Here is a 15,160-nt window from a genome sequence, read left to right as displayed (position 1 = left end):
ATAACATGTATTTATTATCACTTTATGTATCACACCTGTGAAAACACAATCTATGTTTCATACTCTCCAAAAAAGGACAAATATCATTACAATCAAATAAAATGTGACTAAAAAAGACACACAATCTCATAATTGACCGTACATTTAGAAATACTTGTGACAAGTGAATGGAGATATAACTGAGGTCACTAGAACCAAGTGAACTAGTCTGGGTCATGTTTGTCAATAGAACTGCACTTTGAATGAAGTTTTTGGGGATAGAACATAAGCTCAACTAAGAAAGAAGATTAGGCAATTATATGTTCCAGCCCCCCAAAAATCCAAACAAATAGATGGCTACAAGGAAAATTCAGATTTCAGTTCATTTGTCTTAGATATCAAAGTCAGAACCTCCAAAGGATTGATGTAGTAAAATAGGTTTTAACCAACGTGACAGTTTCTCATGTCCTAGTGAAATCTCTACATTCTATTCAATTTCCTTAGTCCTTTGAAGATAGAGGAGGCTGATTGTTTTCTGATTATCATTCTCTTAAATATCTTATTATGTTTATTATTTTATTATTGCTGTTTATTTTTCTGGCCCCATGATGAATTTTACTTTTGCTCATATTCTGGATACCATGCATAGTCTAAGAGGTAAAGAGTATTAAAGTAAATGTAATATTGTTTTGTTTGGTACTGGGGATTGAACTCAGGGACACTCAACCACTGAGCCACAACCCCAGCCTTATTTTGTATTTTATTTAGAGATGGGGTCTCATTGAGTTGCTTAGCACCTCACCTTTGCTGAGGCTGATGATCTTAAGACTGTGCCAGAGATCACCCAGAATGTGAAATGACATCTACCAATGATGACTGGTGGTGCAGACAGTATGCAGTGAATCAAAGAGTGCACTCTCTTCCTCCAAATCATAATCTCTATTTAAAAGATTGATTTTATCAAAATTTAGTTCTGCCTGGGCTTGTTCTTACCACAGAGTCCCTCCTTGTGTAAGTGACAGTTGAAGACAAAGCTTTCATCAGTAACTTGATTATTAATTAAACACCTTTGTCCTGGAGAGAAGCCTTACTCCTTCCATCAGAATATAATGACAGAAAAGGTGTTTCAGAACTTAGAAGCTTAAGTGGCAAATGAGTATTACTTTGCCTATTAGCTATGGCTCTTTTTCAATGACTATACTAGTTTTCTTGGGTGGCCATAGCAAAGTGCCTCAAACTGGGGGGGGGGGTGTATGTCACAGAAATTTTCTCAAATTTCCCCTTTTTATAGGGACACAGTCATATTGGATTGGATTCTACCCAATGTCCTCATATTAATTTGAATGTCTCCAAAATCCTGTTTCTTTATGAGTTCATATATGTTGATACTGAGTTAAGATGTCACAATCTTTTAGGAATACACAGACAGTTCAACCCGTAAGAAGTCGCATTGCTCTATCTTTAAATGTTGTCAAATATTATAAAACCCCTTCTTGCTGGTTGTTCCAATGACTACGTAACTACTTGTTCTAATTGATCTTGCTAACTTTGTCAGCAAGAATCATTTTCTTTCCTGTATTTCTTCCTTTTTTTCTTTTTAATTTTCTGTCAATGACTAAGAAGTAATTTCCCATTTCTGTTCTTAAATTCTTTGTCTCTATAATGTGTACATTTCATCTTTTTTTGACTTTGCATTTTTATAAGCTTTCAATGTTTCCATGTTAGATACTACTACTCAATCCTGGGAGTTTGTTTTATTGCTTTTAATCTTTTACATCTCACAAATCCTTTTAACCATTATTTGAGCTTGGCAACACTCTAAACATAGAAATGCACTTTAAATAGAGGAAAAAAATAGTAATGTTTTGCACTAAAAAGAAAGACAAATCATCACTGAGAGTCATTCAGCACCTTGTTTATTAATATCTCCTGTTGTGATATTGGTTAAATGGGAAGCAGGTGCATACATATGACATTCACAACTCTGCACTATTTGGCTCTTTTCGGCATGACACCTCTCAGTAGTGTCCTATGACCATCCCCCATCCTGCATCAGCCTAGCTCCCTGGACTCTGGCAGTGGTTTGCCTTCACCCAGTGCGAGATACTTGTGGGGAGAGGTGGGCTAGAAGGGAAAGAGACCAGGGTGCTCATTATCGTACCTCTGTGGTTCTTATTTACTCAGCCCCTGGTAGGGGCTGAGTTCTGAGACCATTGCTGAGGTGGTATTTGTTCTTCCATGACAGCCTCAAGCCAAGGTCCAGGAGCATGCCTCTCCCTGTCACACCTAGATGTGCAGCCTACTTTTAGGTGGTGTTTGTCCATCAATGGTCTCCTCATACTTGCCCACACCTCTGAGAGAAGTCCTTTCCTCAAAGGTTCTTCATCAGTCCATCTTTGCCATGTATTCCAAGGTCAGGGGATTCTGACTTAAAATTTGAATACAGTTCTCTTTCTTTTTCTATGAACCCTGGAAGAACAACAAACAATCCCTGAGAAAGCACTTGCCTTTCAGCAAGTTATGAAAATGGTCCATGAAAGACCATTTCCATTCAGAAAATAGTTCTTCAAGGGTATTCTACACCTTTGTAGAATGTTCTAAATACGGGGAGATAAAGATGTTTTCTTTAGTTCAGTTAGAGCACCAGTACCCTGGAAGGTGAGACACTAAGCCCTACTATAAAAAAAAAGTAAAAGCAAATATTATGTGGGCTTAACATCAAGGATGCCTTATCTGTACTGGGGCCAGATGTTTATTCAGACATAAACATCACCCACATCAGAATGTTCTGCAGTGACTTATTCCACCTCTACTCATAGGCTGTGTTCCATGGCTCAAACCAGGTGGCTGTGTGGATTATTACAATACTGAAATACTTACATAGTGATTGGTGAAGAATCCTGAATGGCCCCCTGCTGCCAGCCTGTCCCTGTGTGTCCTCTGACAGTATCTATACCTCCCTGTTCTCCTGGCAGTTGAAGTCCTCTGGGTCAACTCCAACCCTATGGACAGGAAGTTCATTCTTACTGGCTGCAATTTGTGCTATTTTAGTGATTATGTTTTTAATATCATCTAGTGGATCCTGCTCTTATTTAGCTTTTTGACATTTTGGAGTTCATCATAGCGTTTTCATGTTAATTTGGATTTTTGAAAGTTGTACATTCATTATCTTGACTACTACTTTTTGGCATTCCTTAAGTTTTCCACCCCATCTTCATCTTAATTCACTCTGGAACTGGGCCATCTGTACTCATTCTGGCATACAGTTTTCAAACTGTTAGGGCTGTTACGTGATTTTATAAAAAAAGCAATGAAATGATGAGAATGGTGTCAGGTGCTGCTGGACAGAGTGACAGACCCATGTGAAGGAACATGGGGCCAAGATTGCCATTGGGGAAGGCAGAGTCCACCTTTTCTTTTCCTCTGCAGAAAGGGGTATATAGAGTCAGCTTGGGCTGCCATAACAAAGTGCCATGACAGAGTCACTTGAACAATAAAAATTATTGATTCACAGTTCTAGAGGCTGTAAGGCTGAAATCCAGATGTCATTAGGATGTTTTCTTCTGAAATTATCTCCCTGGATTATTGTATATGCCATCTTCTCCCTATGTTCTCACATGGTCCTCCTTCTTGTGTGACTTTGTCCTAATCTCTCCTTTTTCAAATGTATGTATGCATTTATTTATTTATTACATATTATTGTATAAATTAACAGGTTTCATTGTATAATTTCCATATATACATGTATAATGCATTATCATTCTCTCTACCCTTTTTCAACTTCCTCTATCCCTGCTACCTGCTTCCTGGTCCCTAATAATCCTTTTTTTCTGGTTTTTAGTTTCCACATATGAGAAAACACATGAAATACTTGCCTTAATGTGTCTGAATTATTTCCTTTAACAAGATCCAGTTCTGTTTTCCTGCAAATGACAGGATTCATTTTTTTCTTTGACTGAATCATACTCCATCATTTATACATAGTATATTTGCTTTATTCATGCATCTGTTGACAGGCGCCTTGGCTGAGTTCATATCTTACCTATTGTGAATAGTGTCAAAAGAAACATGGTTATTCAGGTGTCTTTTTTATTTGCGGATTTCATTTATTTTGAATAAATACCAAGCAGTGGTATAGCCGGGTCATATGGTAGTTCTATTTTAATTTTCTGAGGACCATCCATACTGTTTTCTATAGATGTTGTACTAATTTACATTCTTAACAACATTGTATATGATTCTGTTTACATCCTCATAAGTGTTTTTTTTTTAATAATACCTATTCTAACTGGAATAACCATCTTACCCAACTTGTTAAGATGTAATCTCCTTGTAAATTTAATTTGAGTTTTTGTAATGCCTAAAGAGGTTGAGCATTTCATATATAATTATAGGCAACTTGCATTTGAGAACAATCTTGAATAGAATAGTTTGAGAATAGTCTTCTTTTGAGAAGTGTCTATTAGGTCATTTGTCCATTTATATCATATTACTTGCTTTTTGCTTGTTAAGTTTTCCCTGTATTCATCCTCTGTCAGATGTATAACTGGCAAAGATTGACTCCTATTCTCTTGTTTTCTCTTCACTCTGCTGATTATATTCTTAGCTGTGCAGAAGTTTTTTAATTTGATGCAATCCTGCTAGTTCATTCTCATTCTGATTTCCTGTGCTGTTGGAGTCCTATCTTGGAAATCATTACTTTTGCTACAATCTTGAAGCATTTCCCCTATGTTTTCTCTAGCAGTTTCAAAGGATCCTGTCTTACATTAAGATCTTTAATCCTGAGTTGATTTTTGTACAGGGTAAGAGATAATGATCTAGTTTTGATCTTCTACATGGGAGTATTCCAGTTTTCCCAGCACCATTTGTTGAAGAAGGCTTTCTTTCTCCAATATTTTGGCACATTTGTTGATAATCAGTTCGAGTGTGTATTTACTTCTGAGTTTTCTGTTCTGTTCCACTGATATATTTGCTCCTTTTTATGCCACTTACTATACTGTTTTGTTACTATGTCTCTCAGGTATAATGGTGTTTCTAGCATTGCTCTCTTTTTCTCAAAATTGTTTTAGCTATTCTGGATCTTTTTTTTTTTTGCTGACATATGGATTTTTAAAATTTTTTTCTATTTCTGTGAAGAGTCTCATTGGTATTTTGTTGGGCACTGCATTGTAGATTGCTTTGGATAGTATGGCCATTTTAATAATACTAGTTCTCTTGATTCATGAACATAGTAGGCATTTCCAACTTCTAATGTGTTCTTCATTATCTTTCTTCAATACTTTATAACTTGCATTGTAGAAGTCTTTCTCATTTTCAGGTTTATTCCTAGGTATTTCTTCCTCTTCTTTTCTTTAACCTTCTTCTCCTATTCCTCCCTTTTCCCTATCTTTTTCCCTTCCTCTTTATTCATTGCTATAATAAAATAATTTTTATGATTACTTTCTCAGAGAAATATATATATCTTCTATAACCTACTGTTCACTTAATAGGTTTCTCAATCTGCATGTGTTTGTGTATTTTATGCAGTTATTTCTAGTTTCTTTTCATTGTGATCAGATATAATACAAGAAATTATTTCATTTTCAAAAATCTGGTAGGAAGTGCTGGGGTTATGGGTCAGTGGTAGAGCACTCATCTAATGTGTGTGAGGCCCTGGGCTCAGTTCTCAGCACCACATATCATTAAATAAAATAAAGGTCCATCAACAACTTATATATATATATATATATATATATATATATATTTTTTTTTTTTTTTAAATCTGCTAGGAGTTGCTCCATGGCCTAATATTTGGTATATTTTGGGAAACATTTACTGTGCTGAAGAAAATGTGTATTTTGTAACTGTTGGGTGGAATACTTTGTAGATGTTTGTTAAGTCCATTTGATCTATTCATGGGCTGTCTCTCATCTAGCGAGGAGGTCCACAGAACAGGGTAGAGAAGAGTGTGTCTTCAGAGTCGCTAATCAAGACCTCCAGAGACCATGCAGGAATCAGGTCTGATTTTATTGCATAGTAAATATGTATATATATTCAGGCAGTAGCTAAGCAGATTACAGGCAGCCACCAATGCAATTTCTGGCCAACTGTCCTTGCAGCAACCAATTGAGGAGCTGGTCGTGGAATAAGCACTGGGACCACAAATGTATTCATTCTATCTTTCCCTTTATGTCTACTCATATTTGTTTTTAAAAGTTGGGTGCTCCAAGACTTATTGCTTATACATTTACAAGTGGTTTGCGGCTCATGTGTCCTTAATGTATGCCATGTATGCAGTACTTCATGCACTTGTCCTCACAGATCTATAGTGTAATGTAAATCTGATGTTTCTTTGTAGATTGTTTTTGGTCTGAATTTATTGTGACCTATCTTTCCAAATTGTTCAAGGGATTAGTACATAATGCACATGATTAGTACATATGATTATATAAATATATAGACTATAAATTTTAAAAATACAAAAAATGTATTCATTCTATCTTTCCCTTTATGTCTACTCATATTTGTTTTTAGTTGGGTGCTCCAAGACTTATTGCTTATACATTTACAAGGGTAATGAATTTTTCCTTTGATCAATATATAGTGACTTTCTTTTATCTTCTGATTTTGTTTTAAAGTCTATTTTATCAATTATAAATGTAGCTACTCATTTTTTGTGTTGGATTCCCTTTTCTGAGAGCATCATTTTCCATCCTTTCACTATAGGTGTGTGTATGTTTTTGCATATGAAGTAAGTTTCTTGTAGGCAGCATATTGTTAGGTCTTGATTTTTAATTCATTTAACCAATCTGCATCTTTTATATGGAAAATTAAAATCATTTACATTCAGGGTGATTATCAAAAGGTATATGCTTGTTCCTGTCATTTTGCTCTTTTTTCTTCTGGTGGTTTTGAATATTCCATGTTTTTTTTCTCCCTGTCTTATTCATCTTGATGTTTTACTATATTGATATTGTGTGATTCTTTGCTATTTCTCATTTGCATCTGAGTAGCTCCATGACTACTTCTTTAGTAAGATTTATTTTTTCACATTTGGCGATGATTTGATCTTCCTTCTTATTCTGAAAGTATTCAAGCATTCCCTTTTGTATTATTTTAGCATTTCATCACTGTTGACATAATATCAGAGGAAAACTCTTAAAGAAAGAAAGATTTATTTTTACTTCTTGGCTTCAGAGGTTTCATTCTGTGGTTGGCCAGCTCCATTTCTTAGTGCCTAAGGTGAGGCCAAACATCATATCAAATGGACTTGGCAGAGGAAAGTTGCTCATCTTCTGGAAGCTGTGAATCAGAGAGAGGGACAGGAAGAGGCTGGTGACAAGATATAGTTCCCAAGGTCCTGCCCCCAAGGACCCACTCCCTTCAACTAGATCTGACTTCCTACAGTTTTCCACTACCTCCTAGTAATCCATTCATATTATGAAGTCAGCAATGGATTAATCCATTAGGAGTCAGATCCCTCAAGATTCCATCATTTTCTAAAAGCCCCATGCCTCTGGAGACCAACCTGCCAGAGTATGAGTCTTTGGGGGGACATTCTGGATAAAACCATAACAAGTATCTTAAGTGATACTAGTCTAGTTGTCATTAATTCCCTTAATTTATTCTTATCCAAGGTCTATTTCTTGAAGACTAAAACTGCTGGATATAGAAGACATTTTTGGTACTCAATTCCTTTACCCAGACTACTTTCTTCTTTTTAATGATAACCAGTCAGAATACTATTCAATTTATTTCAGGAAATAGAAAAATAAGCAATAATTACAAGCTCATTCTATGAGGCCAATATCACCCTGATCCCAAAACCAGGCAAAGACACATCAAAGAAAGAAAACTTCAGACCAATATATTCTAATGAATATAGATGCAAAAATTCTCAATAAAATTCTGGTAACTTGAATACAAAAACACATCAAAAAGATTGTGCACCATGATCAAGTGGGATTCATCCCAGGAATGCAAGGTTAGTTCAACATACGGAAATCAATAAATGTAATTCATCGCATCAATAGACTTAAAGATAAGAATCATATGATCATCTTGATAGATGCAGAAAAAGCATTTGACAAAATACAGCACCACTTTATTTTCAAAACACTAGAAAAACTAGGGATACCAGGAACATATCTCAATATCATAAAGGATATCTATGCTAAACCTCAGGCCAATATCATTCTAAACGGAGAAAAATTGAAGGCATCCCCTCTAAAAACTGGAACAAGACAGGGATGCCCTCTTTCACCACTTCTATTCAACATAGTTCTTGAAACTCTGGCCAGAGCAATTAGACAGACAAAAGAAATTAAAGTATAGGAAAAGAAGAACTTAAATTAGCACTATTTGCTGATGATATGATTCTATACCTAGAAGACCCAAAAATCTCCACCAGAAAATTTCTAGAACTAGTAAATGAAATCAGCAAAGTGGCAGGATATAAAAATCAACACCCATAAATCAAAGGCATTTCTGTATATCAGTGACAAAGCCTCTGAGAAGGAAATGAGGAAAACTACACCATTCACAATATCCTCAAAAAAAAAAAATAAGTTACTTGGGAATCAACTTAATGAAAGAGATGAAAGATCTATACCATGAAAACTACAGAACCCTAAAGAAGGAAATCAAAGAAGAACTTAGAATATGGAAAGATCTATCTTGCTCTTGGATAGGCAGAATTAATATTATTAAAATGACCATACTACCAAAAGCACTATACAGATTTAATGCAATTCTGATCAAAATCTCAATGGCATTCTTCATAGAAATAGAAAAGGCAATTAAGAAATTCATCTGGAAAAATAGAAGACCCAGAATAGCTAAAGCAATCCTTAGCAGGAAAAGTGTAGCAGGTGGCATCGCTATACCAGACCTTAAACTATAGAGAAACAGTAACAAAAACAGCATGGTATTGGTACCAAAAACAGACTGGTAGACCAATGGTACAGAATAGAGGACACAGAGACTAACCCACAGAATTACAATTATCTTATATTAGACAAAGGTGCAAAAAACATGTATTGGAGAAAAGATAGCCTCTTCAACAAATGGTGGTGGGAAAACTGGAAATCCATATGCAACAAAATGAAATTAAACCCCTATCTCTCACCATACACAAAACTTAACTCAAAATAGATCAAGGACCTAGGAATTAGACTAGAGACTCTGCGTCTAATAGAAGCAAAAGTAGGCCCTAATCTTCATCATGTGGGATTAGACTCCAACTTCCTTAATAAGACTCCTATAGCACAAGAATTGAAACCAAGAATCAATAAATGGGATGGAATCAAATTAAAAAAGTTTCTTCTCAGCAAAAGAAACAATTGTGAGATGAACAGAGAGCCTACATCCTAGGAGCAAGTTTTTACCTCTCACACATCAGATAATCTCTAGGGTATATAAAGAACTCTAAAACCTAAACACCGAAAAAACAAATAACCTATCAACAAATGGGCTTAGGACCTGAACAGACACTTCTCAAAAGAGGATATATAATCAATCAACAAATACATGAAAAAATGCTCATCATCTGTAGCAATCAGAGAAATGCAAATCAATACTACTCTAAGATATCATCTCACTCCAGCAGAATGGCAGCTATTATGAAGACAAACAACAATAAGTGTAGGCGAGGATGTGGAGGAAAAGGTACACTCATACATTGCTTGTGGGACTGCAAATTGGTGCAGCCAATTTGGAAAGCAGTATGGAGATTCCTTGAAAATCTGGGGATGGAACCACCATTTGACACAGCTATTCCACTTCTCGGACTATACCTAAAGGACTTAAAAACAGCATGCTACAGGGACACAGCCACATCAATGTTTATAGCAGCACAATTCACAATAGCTAAGCTGTGGAGCCAACCTAGATGTCCTTCAGTGCATGAATGGATAAAAAAAATGTGGCATATATACACAATGGAATATTATTCAGCATTAAAAAAGAAAAAAATCATGGCATTTGAAGGTAAATGGGTAACAGTGGAGAAGATAATGCTAAGTGAAGTTAGTTAGCCAATCCCCAGAAAACAAATGTCGAATGTTTTCTCTGATATAAGGAGGGTGACTCATAGTGGGGTAGGAATGGAGAGCATGGGAGAATTAGATTAATTCTAGATAGGGAAGAGGGGTGGGAGGGAAAGGAAGGGGGCAGGGGATTAGCAAGGATGGTGGAATGTGAAGGACATCATTATACAAAGTACATATATGAAGACTTGAATTGAATGTCAACATACTTTATTACAAACAGAGTTATAAAAATTGTGGAATATATATGTGCATTAAGAATTGTAGGGGCTGGAGATGTGGCTCAAGTAGTAGCGCATTCACCTGGCATGAGCGGGGCGCTGGGTTCAATCCTTAGCACCACAAAAAAGTAAAATAAAGATATTGTGCCAACCTAAAACTAAAAAATAAATAATAATTTAAAAAATAATTGGAAAGCAGGGCTGGGATTGTGGCTCAGCAGTAGAGCACTTGCCTAGCATGCGCAAGGCCCTGGGTTCAATCCTCAGCACCACATAAAAATAAATGAATGGAATAAAAGTATTGTGTCCAACTGCAACTAAAAAAAATAAATATTAAAAAAAGAATCATAATGCAAAAAAAACAAAGTACATGTATAAAGGCATAAATTGGCTTGAACATACTTGATATTTAGAGATATGAAAAATTGTGCTCTGAATGGGTAATAAGAATTGTAGTGTATCCCACTGTTGTCATGTATTTTAAAAAATAATAAAATCAAATTTAAAAATACTAATAATTTACAGTGGAATGCATTACAATTCTTATTACAAATATACAGCACAATTTTTTTATATCTCTGGTTGTATATAAAGTATGTCGACACCAATTTGTGTCTTCATACATGTACTTTGGATAATGATGTCTATCACATTCCACCATCCTTGCTAACCCCCTGCCCCCTTCCCTTCCCTTTCACCCCTCTTCCCTATCTAGAATTCATCTATTACTCCCATGCTGCCCCTCCTTACTCCACTATGAATCAGCCTCCTTATATCAGAGAAAATATTCAGCATTTGTTTTTTGGGGATTGGCTAACTTCACTTAGTATTATCTTTTCTAAAGCATCAGGGTTCTCAGGAGGTGAGCATTATGCTGCTTGGAACCAGGATGGTGGAGGGCCTACTAGGGGAGGAGCAGCCTTGCCTCTGGGGCCCAGGGTGGGTGGGGTTCAGTCCAGTCCCTGGCGTGAGTGGGTGGGGCCCTGTCTAATAATGGGTGAAGACCAGATAATGAGGTTCCCCCACGAGGCCTCCTAGGAGGCTCCAGTGGAGGCCCAACCCAGGACAAGAGTGAATATCCACCAGGTGGGGAATGTTCTTTTCCGGAGCGGGCTGCTTTGTTCTAAGTTGCCACTAAGTCACCACCAAGTCGCCGCCACCGACCTAACACCAGGGACATGTGGGGCAGAGCACTTGTCTAGCATCAGTGAGCTTCTACATGTTTCTTTTCTTGTCCTGGGGATTTCCCAGGGGCATTTAACCACAGAACCATATCCCCAGCCCTTTTAAAATTTTATTTTGAGACAGGGCCTCACTAAGTTGCTGAGGCTGGCTTTGAACCTGTGATCCTCATGCTTCGGCTTCCTATGTTGCTAGGATTACAGGCATATGCCACCACTCCCAGCTCTTCCTCACATTTCTAAGGAAACTGGTATGCTCAGCAGCTGGGGTACTCTGCTTTGGCAGGACCTGATGCTGTGGGCAGCCTGGTGTGAACACTCCCATCTACCTACACTATTGGGCTGCTTACATAGTCAGATTCCCGCCCTGGGCCAATCTGTCTTGAGAACTTGCTCCTGCACCTCAGGACTGGCGTGCTTGTCAGAGTGATCTCTGGCAGTTGTCTTCCAGAAACTGGCTGGGGTCCCTCCAAGGGGCTTTTCTGGGCCACCTTTGCATTTTCTATGGCCTTCATGCCGCTGCGTCATAGAGGGTACAACCAGGCCCTCCTCAGGGCACCTGCAAGTCCCACACCATGGTGCCTGCCCTCTTAAAGGCCAGAGCCTTGCCTGGGAGCTGCCCCCTCCTAGAGGGCACCTGGCATCTGTTCTAAGGTTGAGGCAGGGTGTGTGCTCTGATGGACCTGGAGGGTCCTCTGTGCCATGCAATGACCTGCAGATATCTACAAGACCCTGGCATCCATTTCATCCTGGCAGTTGGGACATTGGTCACCTGGACTTAGTTTTCACTTCTGTGAGAAGAAAACAACCTAATCTGAGGTTTAATTATTTGAATTATTAGAAATCTTTTGGTTACAAATTACCAAAAATGTAATTCACACTGGTTAAGTGGAATTTATTGCTCACATCACAGATAAATTCTGATGCTGTAGGCGAGGCTCAACTTAGGCACCCACATGGAACTAGTGTCCCTAGAAGGGAGTGAGGGAGGAGAGGCCATGCAAGGTTGGGAAGCGTCCTCAGAGGCCATGGGATTGGCCTGGAAGGACTGGACAGTCCACCCAGGCTGCTGTGAGATGCATGGCTGAAGGGCAATCTTTTGGGTTGGGGCTTGGATACTTATTCTAGACCAAGGACAGATTGGCTGCTTCTGGGGAAAAAATCAGGTTAAAACAGCTCAGAGCCCAAAGACCTGATGAAGCCAAAAGGGAGTAACAAAAATTATGCAGCTGCTGTGACAAAGGAAAAGGAGCAAAAGAACCAGAAAGCCAGCATGCAGGCTTTCCCCATGAGGTACCAGGCGGACCTGCCCAGGCCCAAGGCACAGGAATGCCAACTGTGCCTGTTGAGAGCCCCTGTGAAGTGTTCAGCAGATAAGATTTCTCGGGGAGGCAGGCTGGCCAGACCAGGGTCCCACACACTCCTCTCTTCTTCTTGGCCACTCATGGTGGTCACTAGCCAGATGTGAAAATGACAAGTAGAGAATGGAGGAGGTGGGCCAGGCCAGGAGCAGTCAGCTGCCATAGTGGTCCCTTCCCTCTTCCAGCTGGCTGAACCCCAAGGATGGTTTCACCATGAATTTCCATGCCATCAACTCCAAGCCTGTCACCTCTGACCCCAAGCTCCACACTGTATTCACCAGGAGAGGAGAAGAGCTCAGAAAGCCTGGGTGGAGTGACGCTTGTGAGATGTACTACATTGAGTGAGTCCCAGGGTCCCGGTCCCCTGAGGCATGTGTTAGAGGAGATCAGTGAATCCCCAGGATGGCCCTGCCCCCTGGATGAGCATGTGTTTGATACTCCCAGCGTGCATTTCTTAATCTGGTTCATCCATGGCTCTTTTTTCTGTCATAATTGCAAACGAAGCCCTATTCTAGACATGTCATCTTGGTCAGTGTCTGTTATAGCTTTGGGTCTGTGTTCTTGGTGTTTTTGAGACCTAAATCTTCCAAGTTAAGACTTCTGGATAATTGGTCATGTCTGTTGATTTGCAGGGATTTACATGAGAATGGGTCCCTCATTGAGGACAGCATTGTCATTCCCAGGCAGAACCAGGATAGAGTCATCCCTTACAAGTATTTCCTTCAGCATGGCCACGGCTCCAACTGTACTGTGGTATACATCTACGAGCAGTCGTAGAAGGCCAGTGAGCATATGAACCGCTGCCTGGGTGTCAAGTCCTCCCTCGTGCACACTGGAGGTAAAGGGCCTCTGCCATGACACCCCTGTCCTGGCCTGGGTGCTACTGTGTGGAGCAGACTGCCTGGTCTGCATGGGTCTTCTGCTGTGCACTGCCCCTGATGTGGTTTAACTTATGCAAGAGAGGAAAGGGGAAGGAGAGAGAACGAAGACAGAGAAAGAGCTGGGGCTGTGGGCAGAGTGGGCCCAGGTACCGGGCAGACTTTGGGACAAAGCCAGGAACAGGGAAATGCTGGCTAGCCCTTCCTGGAGACAGCCGGGTGGTGACCAGAAGCAGAACAGAGTGTCAAGAGCTTCCCTGTGGGCCTCTGCTATTTGTCTTTGTCACATTTTGCTGGTGGCACTTGGGTGGCTTCCACATTCGACCTGCTGAATCCTTGGGAAAAAACTCTCTGCACCTCTCAGGTCCTCTGGCAGCTCTTTCTCTATGACCCTTTCTGCAGATACTGGCTGTCCTGGCCTGCCTGGGCACCCAGCCCTGTCTTGAGCTCCCTCTGGGACCCAGGATTTTAAAAATAATTTTTCTTGGCTGACCTCAAGCAAATGGGTTCCAGGGGTCCTCCTGCCTCATATTCTTCAATGGCTACAGGTACAACAGGACACCTGGCTATGCATGTAATTTTTAATAACTGAATAGTGTACTTCCAGGAATTCAGCTTTGAGGCGAGACTGGACTTCATCAGATAATTCCACAAGAAAGATGGAGTTTCTTCTCTGACAAGTGCCATAAAGGGAGAGGCTGGAGTGGGATCAGTCAGAAGAAGCTTCAGAATCAGCATATGATCCCTGGCAAACTGTTACCTGACAGGGACAGGGTAGAGCTGGGGTGGCAGAGCAAACCAAAGGGACAACAGTATGCACAGTGCCTGCTTTGGGCCTCAGGAGTCCTACTCAGCACCTGTCTTACTTATTTCACTGTTACTTGTATGTGTCTTTCTACTCACAGGACTTTTTTTTGGTCCCAGGGATTAAACCCACTGATTCTTTAACCACTGAGCTGCAACCCCAACCCTTTATATTTTTTGTTTTGATACAGATTCTCTCTAAGTAGCTTAGGGCCTCCTAAATTGGTGAGGCTAGCCTTGAACTTGCAATCCTCCTACCTTAGCCTCTGGAGTCTCTGGGATTATAGGCATGTATCATGGTGCTCAGCTGCCTCTGACCACCTTATAAGTTTTCTGTCTATTTATTTTCTTTTCTTTTTTTCTTTCTTTATTTTTATTTTTATTTTTGACAGTGCTTGGGCCTTTTGCATGCTAGACAAGTGTTCTACCCCTGAGCTAGATCCCCAACTCTCTTTATTCATGTTTAAATTTTGAGTCAGGTTTTGCTAAGCTGTTCAGGCTGCCCTCAAACTTTTGATCCTCTTGCTTCAGCCTCCTAAATTGCCTGAAGTACAGGCATGTACCATGGTCCTTGGCTAACCACCAGACCCTCTTAATTTTTTTACAGTTTACATCAATGGGTTTTTTAGGTCTATAAGTGTGTCTCTTGCAGCTGGCCCTCTTGCAGACATGAATTCAGCCCTTTCCCTGTACTAGGCACCTGCTAGTGGC

General features: G+C 39.6%; 1 pseudogene; it reads left to right on the top strand.

Moving 5' to 3' along the window:
* LOC144369653 (C2 domain-containing protein 2-like) overlaps window positions 1-13,544 on the top strand; it is a 30,564-nt pseudogene extending 17,020 nt beyond the window's left edge.
* The last annotated feature ends 1,616 nt before the right edge of the window (window positions 13,545-15,160 follow it).

The sequence above is a fragment of the Ictidomys tridecemlineatus genome, chromosome 13 (genome assembly GCF_052094955.1).
Source record: "Ictidomys tridecemlineatus isolate mIctTri1 chromosome 13, mIctTri1.hap1, whole genome shotgun sequence".
In the NCBI taxonomy this organism is placed as follows: domain Eukaryota; kingdom Metazoa; phylum Chordata; class Mammalia; order Rodentia; family Sciuridae; genus Ictidomys; species Ictidomys tridecemlineatus.
The sequence above is the reverse complement of the archived record's forward strand: the minus strand, read 5'-3'. Positions and strand labels throughout refer to the sequence as shown.